The sequence below is a fragment of the Paramisgurnus dabryanus genome, chromosome 3, assembly GCF_030506205.2.
Source record: "Paramisgurnus dabryanus chromosome 3, PD_genome_1.1, whole genome shotgun sequence".
Taxonomy (NCBI): domain Eukaryota; kingdom Metazoa; phylum Chordata; class Actinopteri; order Cypriniformes; family Cobitidae; genus Paramisgurnus; species Paramisgurnus dabryanus.
Window position 1 is genome coordinate 1,614,120 of NC_133339.1, and position 24,004 is coordinate 1,638,123.

General features: G+C 39.2%; 1 pseudogene; it reads left to right on the forward strand.

Annotated features, from left to right (window-relative positions):
• The first annotated feature begins 6,035 nt into the window (after positions 1-6,035).
• Positions 6,036-24,004, forward strand: part of LOC135733730 (Fc receptor-like protein 5) — a 48,261-nt pseudogene continuing 30,292 nt past the window's right edge.

The window sequence follows — 24,004 nt, forward strand, 5'->3', positions numbered from 1 at the left end:
TGTATATTTTTATGTGATTTGTGAGTATTGAAGCAATATTGTTTGTAGTAAAAATTAGTTAAATATTCTTAAATGAACTTATGTGTGTTGATGCAGTATGATATCTGTTTATCTTCACAAGTTATACAGCAAAAATATATATATTTTCAAATATAATTTTAAAGTCGCAATTAAATTGAAATTAAAAACTGTAATTTGTTTTGAAAAATTGTGGTTTTTTTTACAAATTATTTATATGAGACTTCATTATTATTATTTTTTTAATTATTGTGCCCACATAATCTTTAATCAAAACGCAAATCTCTTCCCCTCCTCGAAACAATCTCCCTTTACTTAAGGGCTCAACCCCGACAAAATGTTGCACAACATTTTTTAAACAGAGGCTGCATCCAAATACCCACACTTGTGGTCTTTGCACTTGACTATGCATTGACCTCACTTCTCCATGTGACCAGGAGCTCGTCCTGTTGAGTAGCAAAACGTTCAACAAAATTGGTGGTTTTTATAGCTCGAACTGATTTTGCCAAGTGGTTGATGTCCTCAGGGCAACATATTGGGTTGACCCAAGGACAACATTTTTCTAAATAAAACCTAAACCTACCCCAAACCTAACCATAACCAAACCCTAAAATCAGATGGACATGATAAGTGAAAAACAATGGTCTAGAAACAGCTAATCCTGGTTGTAAGCTTAAACTTAAAACAAACTGTAAGCTTATTTCTGAAATCTGATTGGTTGATTGAAATGTTGCCCCAGGGTCAACATAATGTTTCTCTGAGGACATCAATCACTTGGCAAAATCAGGAGAGCCGTTTTTATAGCTGCTGCTGCGCAAAATGGCAGTAAAACTGACTATTATCAGCTTAAATTAAATTAAGTTGGCTGCAAGAGGGACCCTAACAACTTGCCAAACAACCAATAGTCTGTGGACATTGGCATATGGCCAGACATTGCTTTTCCTGACATATATGTTTGTCTTGCATAACACGTATTAAACCATCCCACCTTTGTAGAACACAACTCTACAATCATCATAATGGATGTTTTTAATGAAGATTCACTGACAAAACTTTGCTATTACAGAGAATAAGAGTATTCATTTGTATATTATATAGGATTTTTATCCCAAAATTGTACATAGCTTACCTGACACATGGCTACTGCTACTGATTTCCTTGTACTTTGAGTGTTTTTTGCAGTCTGAAAAAAGACCGCTCCAATTTTTTGTTGAATCTGCGACAGGGATTTCCCCGATGGGAGTGTTTAGGCAAGTTCATGAGTGCATCTAAAACTGGAGTGGAACACTACGGAGCCCGTGAAACATGACGTTCAACCCGGAAACCGTAGTTGAACTTGAACGTGCGCCAGGTAGTGGAAGCAATTTGCACCAAAAAATTTTCGTTTTTTATTTAGGCTACTTAAAATATATATATATATATATATATATATATATATATATATATATATATATATATATATATTTACGTTTTTAAAAAAGATTTAAATTCATGTCACATTGGAAGAAAGCCTTTGTTTTTGTTACAAACCTGTACGTAACAGGTGAAAAGGTTAAAGTTAAATATATTTTTAACTGCAAAAATATTATATTTTATACATACTCTAAACCTTAAAATTTTTGTAAGGAAACACTCTTTTGCTGTATGGATTGTAAATAAGAAATGTATTTTTTTTAGAAATGTAATGTAAGCTTGTGGGAGAATGCTGCTTTATTTTTATTCCACACTACAATGAATATGTTGAAACAGAGTGAAACTACAGAAAGAAGATGTAACTACTCCGTTATCTCCAACAACATAAAACTAATATGAATTCATTGTTCTTAAGCTGAAATTACACATTATTTATAAATAGTAAATTTAACAAACTGAATACAAATTAATCACAAACAGTTTGTAAAGTTCGAAACTAACAGACAATGCTTTCTACTAGGGATGGGCATTCGATTAAATTTTTTTAGTCGATTGTCGGGAGAATTAACGATCGACTATCGATTAATCATTAATTTTTTTATAATAAATAACAATTATTTAACTTATTATTCAAAAATGTTGAATACAAAAATACAGCTTGTTTTCCTCCATGAGACCTTTATTACAAGATCAACTTGTGGCAAACAGTTAAACTACATTTAGTTAGACAAACGGACCATATTATGCGCTTGAATATGCGGCGCTCTAAAGCAGCGGAACCTGCAGCTGCGAGCCACATTCTTAAACAGAGACCTCATTTGTTCAAAAAAATCATGACCTCTTCATGATTATTTTTTTGAAATCAAAACGGAAGGTCACAGATAACGGAGTATGGTGTCAAATATTGCACCCTGGTGGTAAAATGTTGAATTGCTGCCACACAGTAAAATTCATTTAATTGCTTCAAGACACACGCTACGCTAGGCAACGCAACCTGCATTAGATAAAAAAAAAGTATTCGATTAATCAATAACAAATTAACGTCATCGACTAAATTCTTAACGATCAATTATCGATCGTCGATTAATCATGCCCATCCCTACTTTCTACAGAGGAATCAATAGCAAACATTAAACATTAATGAATGATTCCGAACAATGAAGGTTAAAACTGAATATATTTTCAAATTCAAAAATATTTAATTAAGCTTTACTTTCTACAAAATGTATTTTGCATATATTTAAAACATATTTTTGGTCAGGGAAATGTGTTTTATGCCATATCGGTTTAAGCTAAACTGAATTAAGCACTAAATTTAAGTAAATAAATTAAGAATATCAAGCAAGCTATTATTTGGATGATCTTAAATAAAACTGCATCAAGGATAATTTGTTTTGAGTTAATCTATGTGCCATTAACGGTTGATTAAGTCTTTTTAAAGTTTGTACTTTTTCAAACTCATGTACTGTTTGGTTGTGAAAGTATACTGTATCTAAACGTCCAGTAATAGATTATGCAAGAACTAGGACATATTAACACATAACAGAAGTGGTTGGTTTTGTCTAGACCAGGGTACTCTGATAATGACGAGGGCCGGCATTTTTCTCCTTTATACCAAGGGGGCCAGACCGTAAAAACCACATGGTCACATTTGACATAATTTTTAATTTCCTTTTTTTTTGTACAATTAATGTGTCTATAAAGATTTTAACTATAAAACTTAGCAATTATGCTTATTCTAAATGACAACTTTGATTGCAGTGCAAAATTTCTGAGGAGAGGAAAACGGGACTCTGGTAGCAGTTAATCAAGCCCCCTTTTGTTGCGCTTTGACTGAAAAAAGGGCTTGGACTGAAGTTCGCTGAGTTCTAGCCGCAAATCTCCAGGCTGCTCACTGACAGACATGTTCAGAAGGTCTGCCAAAAGGTCTATGCAACGTTGCATGATGTGAAAGTCCTTGAAACAAATTTTGAATTGCCCTCTCTTTTAGACCTTTGATTTCTTTTCTGTACTTGGCAAAAAATATCTCTCTATAAAGGCCATGTCGCAAAGAAATTCTGGATCCCGTAGTTTGCTGCATTAAGCACTTGTGCCCAATAGGGTTGCGCGATAATTTGCATGTGATAGTCATTGCGCATCTCGTCAGTGAAGCCGGTTCCTTGATTAGTAGTAAATCGCCATCACCTGCTTTTAAATGGAGCCGCATTTACTGCACAAAGCCTTAGTTCTGGACCTTAATATAATTAAAGTAACTTTACTTTTACTTGAGTACAATATTTTATTACTGTTTCCACCTCTGTGAACATCAAAGTTTTCTGTAATCATTCTTGCAAAGATTAGTAGCTGTCTGTCATGCCTGTGCTTTCATCAAGCGTGAGAGAAATTATTTGCTTTAGCTTATCATGATCTTGACGTTGAATGTAAGAAATTCGATGCATAAAGGGCGATTTATAGTCGTGCGTAGGTCCTACGGCGTAGCCGCGACGGCGTAGGTTCCGCGTCGGTTTTCATTTATACTTTTGCGTCGTCCTCCGCGTCGACGTGCAAACACACCCGCAGACCGCTGGTTGGCAGTAATCACGCGTGTAACCACAGTAGCAGCAAAAGAAGTCACAGAAGAAGAAGATAAGCAAGTTAACCCACAAACGAAGAAGAAACAGCAACTTGTTGTGTATAATTTGAGAAGACCAGCAATGATGGAAGTAAATAAACAGCGACTTTTGATGTAGTTTGAGTTAAATCACTCCTCAACTTGGCTCATCTTTGTTTTCACCGTCACAAACGGAAATACCTATGACGCAGGTTTTTTTACCTGACGGGAGGGGTTCTGGTGGACCAATCACAGCGCGTGCGGTCCGTGTAGATCTGACGCGCTGTTAAAAATTTTGTGAGGTGCGCGTCAGGCTACGCACAGGCTATGTATAGCCAGGGGTAAAGTAGCTACGGCGTAGGACCTACGCACGACTATAAATCGCCCTTTACTGTTCGGCGGGACAAAGATACAGAGTCAAAGTTGTTGACCGTTTTCTCATCTCACAAATGCCATCTCAATCACGCATTGCTTTACAGTTTTGTCCTCTGATAACATGATCTTTGCTTTAGCAAGTACAAGTGAAACTGATTAAAATGCCTTTAGTGATGATTCTTGCACTGTCATGCATTTGGCAAAAAAAGGTTTTGCTGGCAATGTATTTACCCTTTCAAATCTGAGATAAGGGCAATTCTGGCGTCACCGGCAGATAATACTTGCCTTTGTGAGCAGTGGTGTAATGATGATTTAAAGTAAAGAAGCCGTTTGCAGCCCTCGGGGCACCAGTTGCCCATCCCTGGTCTAGACCCATCCTGTTATCATTTACTATCACACACATAAAAAGACAACTTCTCATTACATTTTATCTTTCATTCATTCATCATTTCTTATGCAATGTTCACTTTATATTTTATATAAATTTTTTGGTGAAACATCATCAAACTCCTCCCTCTCACAATGATTAGTGGGTTATGATTAGCAGTTTGATTGTTAATAGATCTACACTTCAAATTTTCTCCAGAAACAAATCATCTAAGTATTATAAAGATACTAATTTCAACAGACTATAGGATGCACTAATTCTAGCTTTGAATACTATTTAGGACAGAAAGTTTGTAAATTGTGATGCAGGGAGGTACAAGGTGTAATAGAGGAAGTGTTGAGTGTTTATCACAGTGTGTTTATTGTTTAAGTGTCAGTCATCAGTAGATCAGTATGGAGTTGATTTCTCTTCCTCTAGTTCTCTGTAAGTATTATCTTCTCTCTATGGATTTGACTACACATCAATTACATCGTCTACAGTAAGGTGACCAAATTTTTAAAATGAAAACCGGGGACATTTCCTAGTTAAATGGTCAAAATCTCATTAAAATCTCATTTGTTGTTTTCTATGAATTACAAAATGGGGACAAAAAGTTTTTTGAAAGTTTACTTCTTTTTATTGTTGTGGGTTCACTGCAAAAATGACTTACTTCTTACTTCATAGTATTTTTGTCGTATTTTCAGTTCAAATATCAAAAAAATCTTAAATCAAGATGCATTTTCTTGATAAGCAAAATCCCCTAAGAAAAATCTAGCTTTATGAAAAAAATGTAAGTGAATTTGTGCTTAAAACATGCAAAAAAAAAGTTGTGAACTTGAATTAAGTTGTGGTAGATTCTTTTTTTTTGCTTGTTTTAAGCACACATTTGATATTTTGGTCAAAAAATTTGACTTATATTCTTAGGTCATTTTGCCCATCAAGAAAATGCATCTTGACTTAAGAATTTTTTATATTTGTACTGAAAACAAGAGAAAAATACTAATAAGAAAGTCATTTTTTGCAGTGTTTCTAATTCAATGCATTGAACAATTTCTGTATCCTAAAAATCTATTTTTTCCGTTTTTTACAAGAGACACACCCTATCATCAAAAATGACCTCTAAGGTACTACTTCAGCTGATTTCATAACATTGTAAACGGGAAGAACAGAAGGAATCATGCAAAATGTAAACATATTTAGCCTACACAAAACAATTGCTTCGTAACATACTGTGATCAGTTTTCATATCTTATGACAACTTAATTGATGATAATGACGCTTTCTCGTGTGTCTCGTAGTAAATTCTTCATCGCTAAATCAGTGGCGTGCGCAAGTAATAAGTAGCTCGTGGCCCCCTCTGCTGGTGAAAATAATCATTACATGATTGCTCCGGTCTGGTACTACAAACGCTATGTTGATCGGGTTTTCAGTGTATTTGCTGGTTGTTTTGGACATGCTGTAAAACAGGGACATTTCCGGGGACAGCTTTAGTCGGGGACAGAACACCAAAAAACGGGACTGTCCCCGGAAAACGGGGACGTCTGGTCACCTTAGTCTACAGGATCAAGTCATTTACTGCTCCTGTATTTCTCATAATCTTAGCTCTCATGATATAGAGGGAATTATGTTTGTTTGTTTGTGCGTGTGTGTGTGTGTGTTAAACAGAAGTGTATCTGTTGTGTTCTATAGGTGAATAATGGACTTTAGTGTTTTTGTTCCTGTATTTGTGATGTGAAACCAGTTGAACAGAAACATTTTATATGGTGTGATAGTAAAATCTGTAAACATCTGTAAACCCAGTAAATGGCTGTTGATAACACACAGGTTACTGCACATTCATGCACTTTTAAGAGTGTCTGTAATGCAACTCTACAGATGTGAATAAAAAAGAAGTTAGTGAGTGTCCATTAAAACAAGTGAAATATACTTGAATAGCAAATTCAACAATTTAGTTCAATATTTTTATACTGACATTTTGTCTGTGGTTGGGGCATCACACAACAGCCGATGTTGTTGAATCTGTCATTTTAGAAAGATACTCCTCATCATCCTAAACACGAGTGCGGTCTAAAAAAATTATTATTAATTAATAGGCTATTTTCTATTAAAGTTTCTGTAAAGTTGTGCATATTAAAACACTTCTGTTCATTAAATTTATAAATACTCGGGACATTTCAAATAATCTGTAACCGTATGATGGTAAACATGGTATAAATTTGTGTTGCAGTATTACTGTCGGAATCACAGTAATGATTTTGGACCAGTTGCAACAGCATTAGTTATGAAATGTTTTGATAAAATGTTTAAAGAAGTGATTTACAGCAGACCGATGCTATAACCTTGATCCATTACAATTTGCTTACCAAGAGCGAGTTACACTATCAGAAAAAAAAACAGTTCAAAACCTATTCTGTCCTGGGGTGGTACCCTAAGGTCTTGTTTTGTACCTACATTTTGTACATTGTGCAGGCTCAACAAAATAGTAGTAATAAACTAAAACAAGCAAAGGCACAATATTGACCGTCAGCCAAGAGCACAGCTCAAGAAAGGCCCAGAAAGCTCACATTGTATACGAGATGCTAACCACAAAAGGCCAAACAGTTCCCAGCAAAGTATTCGATATGCAATCTTTTTTGCAAGACATTATGCAAGAGTTTGCAAATTCAGGTAAATGCTGCGGCTCTTACTGAGGATACAAATGAGGAAGTTGCATTTATTGGTTAATTAACAGATGATGTAGCTGGATGTCCACAGGGTTGCCAACACTCACGCATCTGGCGTGACAGTCACGCATTCAGCCTCAATCTCACGCTCTCATGCTCAAAAAAGAAATTTCACGCTAAAAAAAACATTCTTTGCTGTATTTTTTTCACTCATGTGCATGGCCATACCCACCATGATGGGGGTCTTTGTCTCATTTACCCAATGCTCAGCGCTCATCTGCATGTGAAGTCTAAGCACTGCGAGATCGATTCAACAGTAAATGACAAACAAAAAACAAAACCATGTATTAAACTCATCTGTGTATTAACCTCAGTTTACTAACACAACCTATTGAATCAGATCATGAGTTGACAATAAAGTAGAATAAATGCAATGCTAGTCCTCACTCATGCATTAACCTCATAGATTAACATTAACCTCTCTTTCAGCAATGAACTGATCATAACAATCACATAATAAATCAAATAGTCAAAGTAACAGTGAACAAAAGGAAACTTATCAAAACAAAAAGAAACTTGCCAGAAACAAAAAGAAACTTATCAAAACAAAAACATCAAACATTTGGAAATGAATGTAGTCAGTGTAGGTTTAGATGGTAAGAGGCTTGTGGTGGCAGGAGCAGTGGCCACTGGCCAAAATTTCCAGTATGCCGCTGCATACGCATGTTTGGGGAGAAATCTCACTCCAGACAAATCACCAAAGTTGGCAACCCTGTGTCCATGGATGACTAAAATTAAAACTGACCCATAACGCAGTGTTGAAAATAGATACTGTATTATTGTGAAAGTAAAGGAAATGTGCCAGTGACGCTATATCACCAGGGACAGTTTAACCGATTGAGACATCATGAAAGAATCCTGCGCTCCTCCGTTAGGTCTTTTTAATTTTGTTGAGTCAATCTTGGTATAAGAAATTATGATCCTTAAAGGAGTAGTCCACTTTAGAGATGGGGTCCATTGACTTTTTATAGTAGGAAAAAAAATACTATGGAAAGTCAATGGGCCCCATCTATAAAGTGGACTACTCCTTTAAGGGGATCGCACACCGGCCACGCAGCTCAGCGTCGCGCTTGCGTCTAGGACAACTCGGAGGTATTGTAAACCGGAAGTGCACATTATATAGCGCGAGCTTCGTCAGATAGCGTCTACTTCAAAATGCAAAAAATACGTTAGCAGCCAATGTTAATCGTTAACGATTTGGGACAAATATGATGTTATTTAATGTTAAACTATGTGAGTGGGGCAGGTGGAGCCTGTCCGCGCCGGTGTGCGTATACTCATAGAAAACAATGTGTTCGATTTTTTTTTTTTTTTTTTTTTTTGAACGGCACGGCGCTGCGCGGCCCTGAGCAGCGCTGCCGGTGTGCGATCCCCTTTAGGGTGCACTCAGATTATCCAAATCAAACCACTTCCGAGCCGTTCATTTGACTACTGTGACGTGCCCAGGCGCAGTTTGGTTAATCGTGTCCTAGTCTGCTTACAGAGTTTGGCTCAGGCGTGGTTCACTTTGGCTTAGGCGTGAAATGTGCAGTGTGATCGCAAATCACGTCAGAGCACGATTCAACAGAAGAGACTTCAATTGTGCGACCACTCACATTCATATTCCTTCGTAAAAACCTTATGATGCGCACAGCACAGTTACGTGAATTTCAGAGTAGCACAACCCAGGTGAAAAAGAAGTACATTTCCATAGTGTACTTTAGGTGCTCTATTTTTCAGCACTAAATTTGTACATAATATACAAAAAATTCTTCTTTAGTACTACTTAAGATAATCTTTCGAACATCTAAGTGTACTTGTCTGTGATTTTTTGAGACACCATGAATATTATGAACTAAAAAGTGCTAATAATTTATTTAGGTACCAATTGTAGTAAACTTGAACCCATCTTTGTGTAGCTTTGTATAGGTGTGAAGTGGTGGGCTGGGCTAAAGAGTCAGTGACGTAGTGGTAGGTGTTGACCTTTTACCAGGGGTGGTCTTTAACAGCACTATGATGTCATACTAAGATAAAACCTGTCATTAAATGTTTTTGCAGCTTGGCTTCAATAAATGCTGTTTGCTGCACATGTGTGCGCATACACACACACACACACACACACACACACACACACACACACACACACACACACACACACACACACACACACACACGTATACAAACACATACAAAAACAACAAGATCTGTCAATGGTTCATCAGTGTTTCTGTTATTTTTTACAGTGCTGATTTCAAACATCCACTCTGAAGAAACTAAAGGTAATTTAAGTTATATAATGTTAATATGTTTTTGTATATTGTATTTTTTTTTTTGACAAAATAATTAAAATACTTAAAATGCTTAAAGTCCCCATGAAATCAAAACTGGCAAATCTTATTTTTTAATTGAAAGTGGAAAACCCAACTATGCCCATTATTTCCCTCGTGTCATATGTTCTATTTCACTCAGAAATATTTTACAATATGGAAGTTTCATTGATCGCCATCACGCGAGTATTTAAGGAGCAGCAAGTACAATACCAAATCACCTCTTTTTGCTTTAAAAGCCGGCAGATCATCTGCCACCTGAAGTTGGTTGGACGAACAGCACTGCAGCGAAGTCTCGCGGTTTTCCACCTCTTTGCGTTCTAAGTTTTTGAACTTGAATTTGAGTGTGCGTTGCCACTCTCCTGTGTGCCTCATCAATTCAGCACAGCAAAAAAAGGTGATTTTCCTTAACTCTTTCCCCGCCATTGACGAGATATCTCGTCAATTAAGAGAAAACGCTTCCCCGCCAATGACGAGATTTTCCGTCTTTCCGCAATACCGCTATTATCCACCAGGTGGCGCCCTTCCGCTACTTTTTAAAACCGGAAGTATTGCCCTATGGCAAGCGGCTGCATGTCCGTGTCTGTTTTAAAGATCGCTCTGAATGGGATCTCTATGAAAAGTTCGTCACAAATATGGAATTATTTTTGCTTTTTGCTCAAAATACGTCTTTCTAAAGATATCATTTTGTCCGTGCAGTTCCAAATTTGGCAAAAATATGGGTCCTAAGTATGGTCACAATCTCTGTCTTTCGTACTTGGGCATCCAGCATGCTAAGGCAGTTTTCATGGAGGGCTCATGTTCTGCTTGTGTCACAAGGTGACTTAGGGCGGAACCAAAAATGGAGAGGAAAGGTTCCGCCCGGGCAGATTTTTTTATGCACCGGTTTACTTCCTGGTTCTCTATAGCAACAAACGAAGCCAAATTCGCTACAGGTGCAATGAATTAATAAAGCAAAGTGTGATTGGAGGCTGTGGGAGAATGAAGCACTTAAATAGCTCTGCAGGAACACAGAAAAGGAGGCGATTGACACGGGGAAGCTCCTTTTGCCAAAGGCAGGAAAAAGACACGCACCTTTTGAAGAGCCCGAAGGCTCTGTTGATCCGGGCTGCGCTAGGAAGCGCGCGGAAAGAGGACGGAGCCACAAGAGGCGAAAGGAAGGCGAGCTGTGGATCTCTTAAAGGAGCACCCCGTGTGCTTTTAGGAGTTAGTGTGTGTGTGGAGGTGCAGAGCTGTGCTCGTTCCATAGGCATTGGTGGCTGTCTATACTTTCTCTCTCGTTTGCAGTCTGCGGTGGAAACGCTGGAGTCATAGGAAAACCCTACGGGTAGAAGAAACATCAGTCTAAGTGACACGTTTAAAGGAGTAAAGGAGGAAGGAAACGGATTGTGCTTTGCAACGTAAACAAGGGCGGACCGCTGTGAGTATCAACTCCTGTGTTGGGACAAAGTATAAAACTAACCTGTGCATTCGTTGAATACCTCCAGGAGAAGGAGGGCGGCCCTACCCCTGATCCAGCGTGGTAGGTGAGCCGCAGAAACGTTTATCCGAGCAGCCACAGCAACGGAATATTCATCCAGGTCGTATTACCATCGCCCTCATCCAGCCCAAGTGAAGTGGAGGACGCCGGGCGTCTTTTGTTGTGTACACTGATAGTGTGGTGGGTGAGTCCTTGTAATTTGCTAACTTTTCACGTTGAAGTGGTGCTGTGTATTTGCTGTGGGTTGCTGTGCAAGTGCTGTGTGTCTTGTCAGACGTAACCCCGCATCATCCATTTTCACTGAGAAAGAGACGGAGAGGCTAACGATCCTCAGAAGAACCATCTATTATACGTAGTGTGCTGTTTGGAGTGTGAAGTGACGACGTGGGTCTCTGGAAGCCGTCCCCGTCTGTATATCGGCAGATTTCGGGGAACGGCGGTGAAGATTAGAAGCTGTCAGCGAGTGTGAGTATGAATACGGGTTGTTTGCATTGATACCTTACCTGTGTATGCCCTTGTCGCAGAGTTAGTAGGCAAAGGAGGTCCGCCGCCCCGTGGTCTCTACAAAGGGGCGCCCCTGTCCAGTATTCGATCGCCCTACGGGTAGCGAGGATAGGGCAGCGCTCGACCCGGTGAGACGGTGTGTCATCTTCGCCCCTCTGCTCGACCATCGGATTCGCCGCGAGGGTTTTGCCCCGGCGACCTGTGGAAAAAGGAGAATGAGAGTGAACGTCAGGAGAACGAACTGTGGAAAGCTATACCTACCAAGAGCTGTAAGCAGCAGAGAGGTGAGAAGCATCCAAAGTCCAAATTAACAGTGCTTTTGTGTCACAGCTGCCACCTGTGGAAAAAGGAGAACAAGAGTGAACGTCAGGAGAACGAACTGTGGAAAGCTATACCTACCAAGAGCTGTAAACAGCAGAGAGGTGAGAAGCATCCAAAGTCCAAATTAACAGTGCTTTTGTGTCACAGCTGCCACCTGTGGAGGAAAAGGAGAACGAGAGTGAACATTAGGAGAATAAACTGTGGAAAGTTATACCTACCGAAAGCTGTAACAGCAGGAGAGGTGAGAAGCATCCAAAGTCCAAGTTAACCGTGCTTTTGTGTCTAAGCTGCTACCTGTGGAAAAAGGAGAATGAGAGTGAACGTCAGGAGAACGAACTGTGGAAAGCTATACCTACCAAGAGCTGTAAACAGCAGAGAGGTGAGAAGCATCCAAAGTCCAAATTAACAGTGCTTTTGTGTCACAGCTGCCACCTGTGGAGGAAAAGGAGAACGAGAGTGAACATTAGGAGAATAAACTGTGGAAAGTTATACCTACCGAAAGCTGTAACAGCAGGAGAGGTGAGAAGCATCCAAAGTCCAAGTTAACCGTGCTTTTGTGTCTAAGCTGCTACCTGTGGAAAAAGGAGAACGAGAGTGAACGTCAGGAGAACGAACTGTGGAAAGCTATACCTACCAAGAGCTGTAAACAGCAGAGAGGTGAGAGGCATCCAAAGTCCAAGTTAACAGTGCTTTTGTGTCCAAGCTGCCACCTGTGGAGAAAAAGGAGAACGAGGGTGAACATTAGGAGAATAAACTGTGGAAAGTTATACCTACCGAAAGCTGTAACAGCAGGAGAGGGGAGAAGCATCCAAAGTCTGCTCAAAGTAAGAGAACGAACTGTGGAAAGCTATACCTACCAAGAGCTGTAAACAGCAGAGAGGTGAGAGGCATCCAAAGTCCAAGTTAACAGTGCTTTTGTGTCCAAGCTGCCACCTGTGGAGAAAAAGGAGAACGAGGGTGAACATTAGGAGAATAAACTGTGGAAAGTTATACCTACCGAAAGCTGTAACAGCAGGAGAGGGGAGAAGCATCCAAAGTCCAAATTAACAGTGCTTTTGTGTCTAAGCTGCCACCTGTGGGGAAAAAGGAGAACGAGAGTGAACATTAGGAGAACGAACTGTGGAAAGCTATACCTACCAAGAGCTGTAAACAGCAGAGAGGTGAGAAGCATCCAGAGTCCAACTTAACTGTTTCTTTTGTGTCCAAGCTGCGATCTGTGGAACAAGAGGGGAAAAGGAGCAAAGCATTAGGAGGACGAACTGTGGAACGTTACACTTACAAATAGTTGTATACCGCCAAGCTGCCGCCGGAGGCACGAGGAAGGAAGGAGAGTGAGCTGGATATCAGCATTTGTATACATCTGAGAGGTGAAGTCCCCGCAGAGCTGAATTCAGGTACAGAGGGCTAACCCCAATATACTCACACTATTTTACATTTGCCTCCAGGAAAGAAGAGGAGGGCGCCACGGATAACGGGAACAGGCAGGAGCCTGCTTTTCACGTCTCCCCTTTTGGTCCTAGCCCTAGACCCCCCCTGTGGCCCCCTTGCTATCTGACACACTTTTGGCCGTGGCCCACCTGGAGGGCAGAGCTTGAGATTAGTTTTAATTTCCCTTTCCCCATTTCCCCAGTACATTTTAAATATTTAAATAAAGATTGTTTTATTACTTATCTGTCCTCGTTGTTGTCTGGTCATTGGGTTGGCTTTGGGGACCTCCTCGAGGTGGAAGTTGAGAAGGGGCGTGGCTTAGCAAAGTAACAGCCAGCCCCTGGGTGTGACACTTGTGTGAATATGACCCTCGTGGATTTGCGGAGACGGTTCCCCCTTTCTGTTGCTGAGCCCCGTTAAACGTGTGGTGGCAAAGCTCTGGAAGGACCATCTCTTTATAACGGTGCTAAATCGATACGCTGGTTCATCCAGTGGCTCTCAGCACCCTGATCCACATCCATTTAAGGCGTCGATGGAAACCGATGGCGCATGTTCTACGACGCCCTCGATCTCAGACATAGAATCTTACTAGGATTCTATTTCTGTCGTAGTATCGGCGGGGGGGCGTCTATTTCGGACGCAGACTCGGATCTGCTCCTACCTTCAGGTAGGATTGTGGAGCCTGTGTTCGACCTCGAGATGGCAGCCATGCTCTCGGATGGCGGTGGCAATCGGCTAGGTGTGGATTCAACATCCCCCACCCGAACCGTCCTGCCTCTACAAATGGTACTTCGGGGTTGCTCGGGCATCTCAGCCCTCACCTCGCATACCATTCTTCTCTGAGGTGCATGATGAGCTGGCTCGATTGTGGAAAACCCTGTTTTCCTCCCAGAACCAGCCGTTTCAGCCATCACCCCTCACCTCTCTCGTTGATGGAGCCGTTAAAGGTTACAGTGGGTTCCTGTTCTGAAGAGACCAGCCAATCGCGGGCCTGCAAGGAGTCATCTGCACTGACAGCATCTGTAAACAGCCCGCTCAACCCACTGCACCAAAAGAAAAGGGTGTAAGCTCCGCTGGGTCGGGTGACCTGGAGACGCAGGGGACTGCTCTTCCCCCAGAGAGGGCCGGGCAGAAGACTCTTTTCTATTTCTCTGGCTTTTCAGCCAGCACCCACAAGTGAACAAGAGCATGTTTCCCTCCCTCTCCAGGTCTTCTGAGGAACTCTGAAGATAAGACCGGGCTCATAACCCATCGTCCTCCTCTTCCTCAATTGTCAGCGAGTGTTTTGAGCAGCTTGGGCACCTCACAGCGGAGTCTCACCTGCCCAGCCACGATGCAGAAGATCTCTTTTCTCTGTTTGGAATTGGATTTGGTCGATCTAACAGCATGTACAGAAGCGCATGTACAGTTGATACTGACTTGCTTGAATACCTTCAAAGGCAAGAACGCAGTCCCACTGAAACTATTTTAATGGCCCCTGGGGCATATGGCAGCAGCAGTGGCTGTGATACCGCTCGGCTGCTCTATATGAGACTGTTTAGCATCTTTGCTTCAATGTTCAACAACCACTTTCACTCTGTGGTCAGACCTAACATTTCTCTGGGCTGGTGTGGCTCTGAGACAGGTCACGTATGACGGGCTTGCACCCTTAGGGGTCTGGACGACACCCCAGCTGCACTGGCATAAACATTGCTTTGAGTTGTGGGCTTTATATCATGTTCTCGTCTGTTTCGGCAACAAGCTTCAAGGCAAAGATTTGTTTATTATTAGTTTGCACTAACAACACTCGAATGTTGCAATCGCCAAGGCAATTTGTGCTCTCGTCACCCGTCGGATCTCGCCCCTTATCTCCTCATATGGAATCAGAAGAATCTGAATTCCTCTCATGTCATTCACATCCTGGGGTCACTCAATACAGTGGCAGACCACTTTCACATGCGCACACTTTTTACACTCTGTGTGGATGCACTGACACACAGCTGGCTGCAGGGTCTGCGCAAATATGCGCTTCCCCCAGTGAGCCTTCTTGCACAGAACCTGTTTGTCGCCTGGTGTTCTCAACCAGGAAACCTTGAGAATTCCCTGTCAACGTTGTGCTTTTGGAGAGGTGGCTGTCCCTCTCCACCATTAAAGTAGACATTGCTGCGATATCTTCACACTCTGAGAAAAGGTAGGTCAGTGATTCAGCACAATCTGGTTATAAGGTTTTTAAGTGGTGCACGATGGCTAAATCCCCTGTAGCTACCTTTTATTCCTCCTTGGGATCTGTCCATGGTGCTGAAAACCTCACAGAATCCTCCATTCGAGCCTCTGCAGTCTGTAAATGTCAAGTTTCTAACAATGAAAACTTAGACTCGCATTGGCCTTGGTTAAGAGGATAAGGGACCTCCCATGCATTCCCAGTCAACAATTCATGCCTTCAATTCAGGCCTGCTGAATTGGCGTAACACTAAGACCCCGGCCCGGCTACAGGCCCAAGGTTCCCACCACTCCTTTCAGAGATCAGGTGGTGAGCCTCCAAGCACTGCCTTAGGAGGAGGCAGACCCAGCCATGGCTTCATTATGTCCTGTACACGCACTGCGACTGTACGTGGACCGAACTCAAAGCTTTAGGACCTCAGGTCAGCTCTTTGTCTGTTATGGTGATCAGCAGAAAATGAAAGCTCTTACTAAGCAGAGGATGTCTGGATCACATTTTTCAAAAAGAGTAATAAATAGTGCCAGATGTCCCTTTGTGTGGTGTTTTCTGTATCTACTTTTGGATCAGACAAGCTGTCAGTTTTTCAAGGCAGTTGGACAGAAATAATAGAGATGAAGAGATGATGTCACTCCTGTTAGGGTTTTAGATGACAACAGCTCTGAATCAACACAAAACTGACACATTTTATATACTGTATGATTTATTAATTGCTTTAACATGCTCATTGTTACCAGTTACAGAAAGAAGGTTTTTTAGGAAAAACTTTCACATCTCTCAATGATTTTATATTGGCAGATATAAAACCAATTCTGAATGTGCTGCCACAGACATCTGTGTTCATTGGAGACACAGTTACTCTGACCTGTAAAGTAAATCAGTCCACTGGATGGAGTTTTTTCTTTGTTACATCATCAAAGACATATTATGAAGCTAACAAAACTAAAACAATTCGATCTGTGGGAGTTTTTGATGGAGGAGAGTACTGGTGTATAGGCAGAAGAGGAGAAAACCCTCACTTTGACACACAATACAGTGAACCAATAAAATTGACAGTACAGGGTAAGTATTTATACTCACATACACTTTGTTTAATATCATTATACAATTATTTCCTAAGACACTGATCACGTGGCAATTACAGTTCTAGACCATGAATACATTATACATCATTTCACATTATTTACAGTATGAATTGTTGTCATTGTACAGAAAGACCAACACCTCAAGTGTCTGTTTGGGCTGCTGATCATGTATTCAGAGGAGAAACTGTCAATCTCAGATGTGTCATCAATGGAGGAGGAGTCAGCAGCTGGCAGTACAGCTGGTATAAAGATGATTCAATCATCCAGCAAAATGAACTCCAGCATTACACAATCAGATCTGTTGCTGAGTCTGACGCAGGTAAATACACCTGTAGAGGAACAGAGACCAGAGGATCACGATACTCAAACACAAGTAATGCAGTTACACTGACAGTATCAGGTGAGTCTGTTTATCATCATTCACAATATACAGTCATATTCAACTCATCATAACAAATCTGATTTTAACATGTAGTTTATTTAAATATTTAGTTTAAAAGGGACAATGTACAGTACATTGATCAACATCAACAAAAGTAAATGTACCCAATAGCCGGAAGGCTAGTTTTCATAATCCATTTCCCAGATGTTATTGGGCCCAGTTTACCAGGTTATATACTGAGGATTAAAAGCACTTCTACAAGAGGGACCTGCCCTATACAACATGTGCAAGAGAATTTAACTATTTCTAAATAAGAGATACACATTAAAAAAGTTCAATATCCCAAAAAGCTACTTGTAATTTCCAATGCAAAAAGAAACATCAGTAATTGGAGAGACTGAAGTGTGAGAGAGGATCAGTTCAGTAACTGGAGATATCTGTAACACAACTGAAGCGCTACACTGTAAACAGAGACTCTGTGTGTTTAATTCTCTTGCAGGATCAAAACTTAAACCTAAACTCACATCAGATACTGAAGGATCTGTACTGACAGGTAACACAGTGACTCTGAAGTGTCACATTGATCAGTCTACTGGATGGAAGTTCTACTGGTACAAACACACACAAAACACTGAGAAGATGACAACAGAAACAAACTCTTACACAATCAATAGAGTTTCAAATGGAGGTCAGTACTGGTGTAGAGCTGGAAGAGGAAAACCAGACTATTACACAGACTACAGTGATGGACTGTGGATAAATGTTAAAGGTGAGTGTAAATCTGACAATCTTTTCAATATGTACTTGTTGTGCTTCTACGGAGGAAAGAAATTCATCCAAGTTTAAAACAAACATGATGTTCTTATTTATACCACCCAAAATATTGCTCCTTCCCCAACTATGGTCTGTTATTGTTTGCATAAATCAAATTTAGTGTTCAACTATATGAAATGGTGTGTACATGTGTTTTGTTGAGTAGTTTACATGATATGCTATAATGATGAATTAATTATAAAAATGAATTGTGTTTATACAGGGAAACCGGTAGTAAGTGTTAATCCTGACAAACAGCTGTTCAGAGGAGAAACTGTTACTCTGAAATGTGAAATACAGGATACAGGAGACACTGAGTGGACATACAGCTGGACTGTAGAGAAGACAAACAACAGAAATATAATCACACAATGCAACACACAAGAGTGTAAAATCAACAACATTCAACAGACTGACAGTGGTAAATACACCTGTAGAGGAAAGATACGTGAACAAAACACTGAGATGAGTGATGCTGTTACACTGACTGTATCATCAGGTGAGTTTATATGTTTGTTCATCATTATTAGTGTGAAGAGATAAAGTGTAACATGTTATTCATGAGAGATTGATCACTTTCAGATAAACCACAGACAGTTTTAAGTGTTTCTCCACAGCAGTGGTTGACTGAAGGAGATTCAGTGACTCTGATGTGTGAGGTTATAAATTCATCTACAGGCTGGACATTCAGCTGGTTCACTCTACAGAGTCTTTACTCAGGTAATATATCATTCATCTCATAACAAATACATCAACTGGTATTACTCAGAACATTTTAAGGGTTAAATAAAATTTTGACTCTTCAGTGAATAAAGATGATTATCAGCTCATAAACAGCAGTGGAGGATCTAAAGGCATCTACACAGTGAGTTCAGTGACTGTGAATCACACAGGAGTTTATATGTGCAGAGCAGCGAGAGGAGATCCAGTCTATCACACAGAGTACAGTAACACACAAACACTGTGGATCACTGGTGAGTTCATCACACACAACTAAACAACAACAATCTCTTACACACTATGTGTTATATCATTCATTTATTCATTTATCTCTTATAAAGATGATTTTCTGTCATTTTCTTCTCAGGTGTTTCTCCTTCAGTCTCTCTGATCATCAGACCCAACAGATCTCAACACTTCTCATCTGAATCTCTCTACCTGAACTGTGAGGATCACAGTAACTCTACTGGATGGACAGTGAGACCATACACAGAAGATAAAGTAAACCCTTGTTCATCACTAACCTATGGATCAGAAACAGGATCTACATGTAGAATCAGTTCTCTCATCACATCTGATACTGGAGTGTACTGGTGTCAGTCTGAATCTGGAGAGAAACTTCATCCTGTTAATATCTCAGTACACTGTGAGTTTACAAGTCTGCATTTATTATTCTTAGAGACATACATCTTTACAATTAATGCATAAACAACAAGTGCAAAATTCAATATTGTTCAGTAATTTCAGTTAATTTGGTGCATATTAAATCAAAACATCACTAAAGTTATTGCCAAGATATACATTTTTTAGAAATGCTGCCATTAATGCTTAACAATGCACAAAATAATGAAGCGGGTGGTTTTCAGGGTGTGCTGGGCTGGTACTATGGTTTTATCATCTTGCAGGTGAAGCAATAAAATAGAAAATGTAGAAATCAAAATCATAATTTATAATCATCAGTCATTTCCTTTCTTTTTGTAGATGCTGATGTGATTCTGGACAGTCCTGTTCATCCTGTGACTGAAGGAGATCCTCTGACTCTACGCTGTTTATATCGAGATAAAAACCCCTCTAACCTTACAGCAGTATTTTATAAAGATGGATCAGTGGTACAGACTACAGGAGACATGATGATCATCCCTACAGTCTCAAAGTCACATGAGGGTTTCTACTACTGTAAACACCCAGAGAGAGGAGAGTCTCCAAAGAGCTGGATCTCAGTCAGAGGTGAGAGTCTATAGAAATGATCTCAAGTGATTTTGTTTGTTGTTGTTGTTCAGATATACTGCATGATAACATGTGTTTCAGTTTCAGGTGTTTATCAGGAGATGTTTGATCCCAAGATTTTCCTTTTCCTGCTGGCAGTCTCTCCATATTTGTTAGCAACAGTTGTGCTGGTTGTCAAATGCTACAGATTGAGAAGTAAAACATCTGTCTGAGTATGTTTGTTAGATCACTTATATTTGATTATTTTACTGAAATTCATCAAATAAGTTTATATAGTCATTATCACTGGATGTAGCTGGAATATATACGGATAAAATAATGTTGATGTAGGAAATTATTCTAAAGGTTGGATGAGTTGTGTTCATCATTTTACAGTGATGTTCCTCTCTGTCTGTATGTACAGATTTATGCTTTGTTTTTAGTTGTTTAAATATGTGCCAGTCTGAGAGCTTATTCTGTTGAGTCTCTATTTTTTCAATGTTTATTCTTCATCTCCTTAGACATCCGCCGCTGCCCCATTCAGCTTGCTAACTAAGGGCTTGCTGGCTAGGTCAGCCATTTTTCTTTATAAAGTAACTTTTAAACAATATGCATAGAGAATTAAAAGCGCTTTACAGAATAAATGTACACATACTGTAAATACTGTAAATATACACATACTGTATACAAATACTAACACATACATGACTTTTGTAGTCTGTTTTCTAGTTAGGTTGATATTTTAGCCAATTTCTGCTAATCATTAGTAATAAACTAGTTCAAAGGTTCACAAGTTTAGAGTCACTTGAATGAAATGTTTCTTATGATCTTGAAAATCTTTTAATCTAAAGGTATTTACAATTTTTTAATTATTGTGGTAGACAAAAATATATATTTCATTATTCAGAAAACTATAATTGTATTATTATAAATCCTCTTGAAATTAATGACTTTGACGGAAAAAAGAAAAGCAGGTGCATGATGAGAGTTGTAGTCTTTACCTTCATTGTCGACAGGAATTTATCTGACAGGACTTGCATATCATGTTCAAAGATGACATCATGAAATCAAAGTTTTAAATCCATTACATTATAATCTAAGCTTATACACAGAAGAAACCGAGGTGTGTGCTAGATGCCTCAAGTGCTGCTTCCACATATGCTGTGCTGTGCAGGTCTATTGGCTTTTGACATCAAGTATAGTGAGAGCAACACAATACTTTTGATTTCACACACCGATCGTTTCGCATGGTGCTACATGAAGTCAAACACACCTAAAAGTGGAAACTGAGGATAACCTTTGGCCTGTTGCACAAAGCTGGTTTCAGTGGTTACCCCGGTAAGTTTGGGTTTAGTTTAAGCAAACTTTTATGACGGTGGATTGATTTTAAGTGGTGTTCATTGCCATGGGAACTTGTGCTACACGGCTAATCTGTTCTGGAGGTTTTATTCTGGTTAAGAATTGCAAATTCCAAACTGGACCAATCAGCTATAAGCATATTGTGATGCAAGTCTGACGCATGACACAGTTATCCTTTTAGTGTTAACAAAAAAGCACACAAGGACAATAAAGACAACTTTGCAATTACTCAACATTTTAAATTAATGCAATTTTATTCTTTTTTCAGGTTGAATATAATTACAGTCTTTTCATTATAATAATTTTTTTTATTTTGACTCCTCAATATCTTTGTGTCATTATTCATGCACTGTATTGTCCCTGTGTTATCAAAAACTTTGTTTTATTAATATTTAATAATTACAAGAAATATGTTGGTTATGACTGCGTTGAGTTGGTTATGACTGCTTTTATAAGTCATTTAAAAAGCCTTTTTGGGCTTTACCTAGCTTCCTCTTCTATACGTTGCTTTAGTAATACGTGCACTTATAATATTGAGTCATAGCCGCAGCAAATTTAACTGCTCATGCTATCATGTATTTTGTTGTGCTATCTGTCGTTTTTCTGTGCTTTTCACTGCTTCTATTTATGTAATGCTGCTTTGAAACAATTGACTTTTGTGAAAAGCGCTATATAAATAAAATTGAATTGAATTGAATTGAATGACTGACTCTATGACTGAGTTTTCAATCGGTTTTATCCTCATTGTGAGACTTAATGTACAGCAAAATACTTATAAACTTAATTAAAGCAAATATTGTTGCTTTCTGCAATGCGCATATGCTTATAAACTCCTCATATTAGCGCATTTTACTTTCTTCAATAGAGAATTACGCACACCTCTTTTTTTCTGTTTTAAACGCTATTGGCTGTTCACTGAAAACGTCAGCTTATCATCTGCGTGTACAGGATGAATAATCATAAACTTAGGGTTTAAACCTAGTTGAGAAGTTGATAACTAGTGGCATGAGACCGATTAACCAAAATTAACCCAGCTTCACGCTCTGTTTCAGTCACACTTGATTCTAAGGGACTACTTTGTTTGGCGGAAGAGTAATATGTGTACTAATATAATTACAGCTTATTTGTGTTTTGTTTTATAAAATCCCGCTAACGTTATGAATATGAAGTAACCGTTTTATAAAAGCAATAACCCCCGTGAAGCAGTGGGGTTACAGTGCATTTTATAACAGCTAAGGGGGTTTTAGGCACTCCGCTTCACGTCGTTATAAAATGTTATAAAATGCACTGGTAACCCACTGCTTCTTGGGGCTTATTGCTTTAGTATATAACAACCACACACTTAATTACAGCGTGCAGTCGTCTCTCCATAGTGTCTGCTGTATTTTCCTCCATTTGTTTACTTGTTGGTCTTGTATAAATTTCCCGCACATTGATTCTCACCAATCGAGAAGCAATTTAGGAAATGCATTCAAAGACATGTGGCCAATGAGGGATGTGGATGTTATCACATGACTGCATTTTGGTTCGTTTCAACTGGTGCGGACCAGAACAATCGGTGTGGACAAGCTACAATTTATATTTTTTGCCTTTCGTCTGGACCAAATGAACCAGTTGTGGTTCTGCAGATGTGAAAGCACCCTATGATCTTTGAGTTCAGCTCATGAGAAATGTGGGAAAAAACAAAACTGTTGTGTTTATAATGTTGGTCAGTGTAAATGTACAGTTAAAGATTGTGCAAGTTCTTGGACATTTTAACACACAACAGAAGTGGTTGTTTTTGTCAAGACACATCCAGTTATCATGTACTATCTCACACACATCTAAAGACAACTTCTCTTTACATTTTAGCTTTTGTTCATTCATTATGTCTTATGCAATGTTCACTTTATATAATATCTAGTTTTCAGTAAAACATAATCAAACACTTCCCTCTCACAATGAGATGTGGGTAATATCAGCAGTTAGGTTGTTTATAGGTCTATACTTACAGTATGTCCTCCAAGTATTATCAAGATACTTGTTTCAACATATGATTTGGGACACTAATTCTAGCTTTAAATACTGTTTAGGACAGATGGTATGTAAAGTTGTAGGCAGGGTATGTACATGTTGTTATAGAGGAAGTGTTTGTTTAAGTGTCAGTCATCGGTAGATCAGTATGGAGTGGATTTCTCTTCCTCTAGTTCTCTGTGAGTATTATCTTCTCTATGGATTTGACTTCACATGAATTACTGTCCCGTTTACATGATCAAGAGATTTACTGCTCCTGTATTTTTACCAAATCTGTTCATGCTCTTCTCATGATTATATGTGTGAAAGATGTTTGTATGAAACAGTCAGTCAGTTGTGTTGATAGTGTTAAACCTGTAAACAGCACAAACACCAGAGATATTTTGTGTAACTGTGATTCTGTAGCTGATATGAAGCTGAATTTTGGTACTTGCTGCAAACTTGATGATTAAGCCTTTATATAAAGTGTTTTTTCAAGCAATACAAATTCCTCAATATTGTGCACTTGTCTGTAATGCACATCTGCAGATGTAAATGAAAGAAAAAAGTGTCTACTGTATATAAAAAAGTTTAAATATTCATGACAGTCAGAACAGTAGGGGTATTTTTGGTAAAAAAATGTATAAATACGCACATTTTAAACGATCTGTTACGTTATTATAGTAAATGCACTGTTAACGTGTGTCGCAGTATTACTGTCAAAT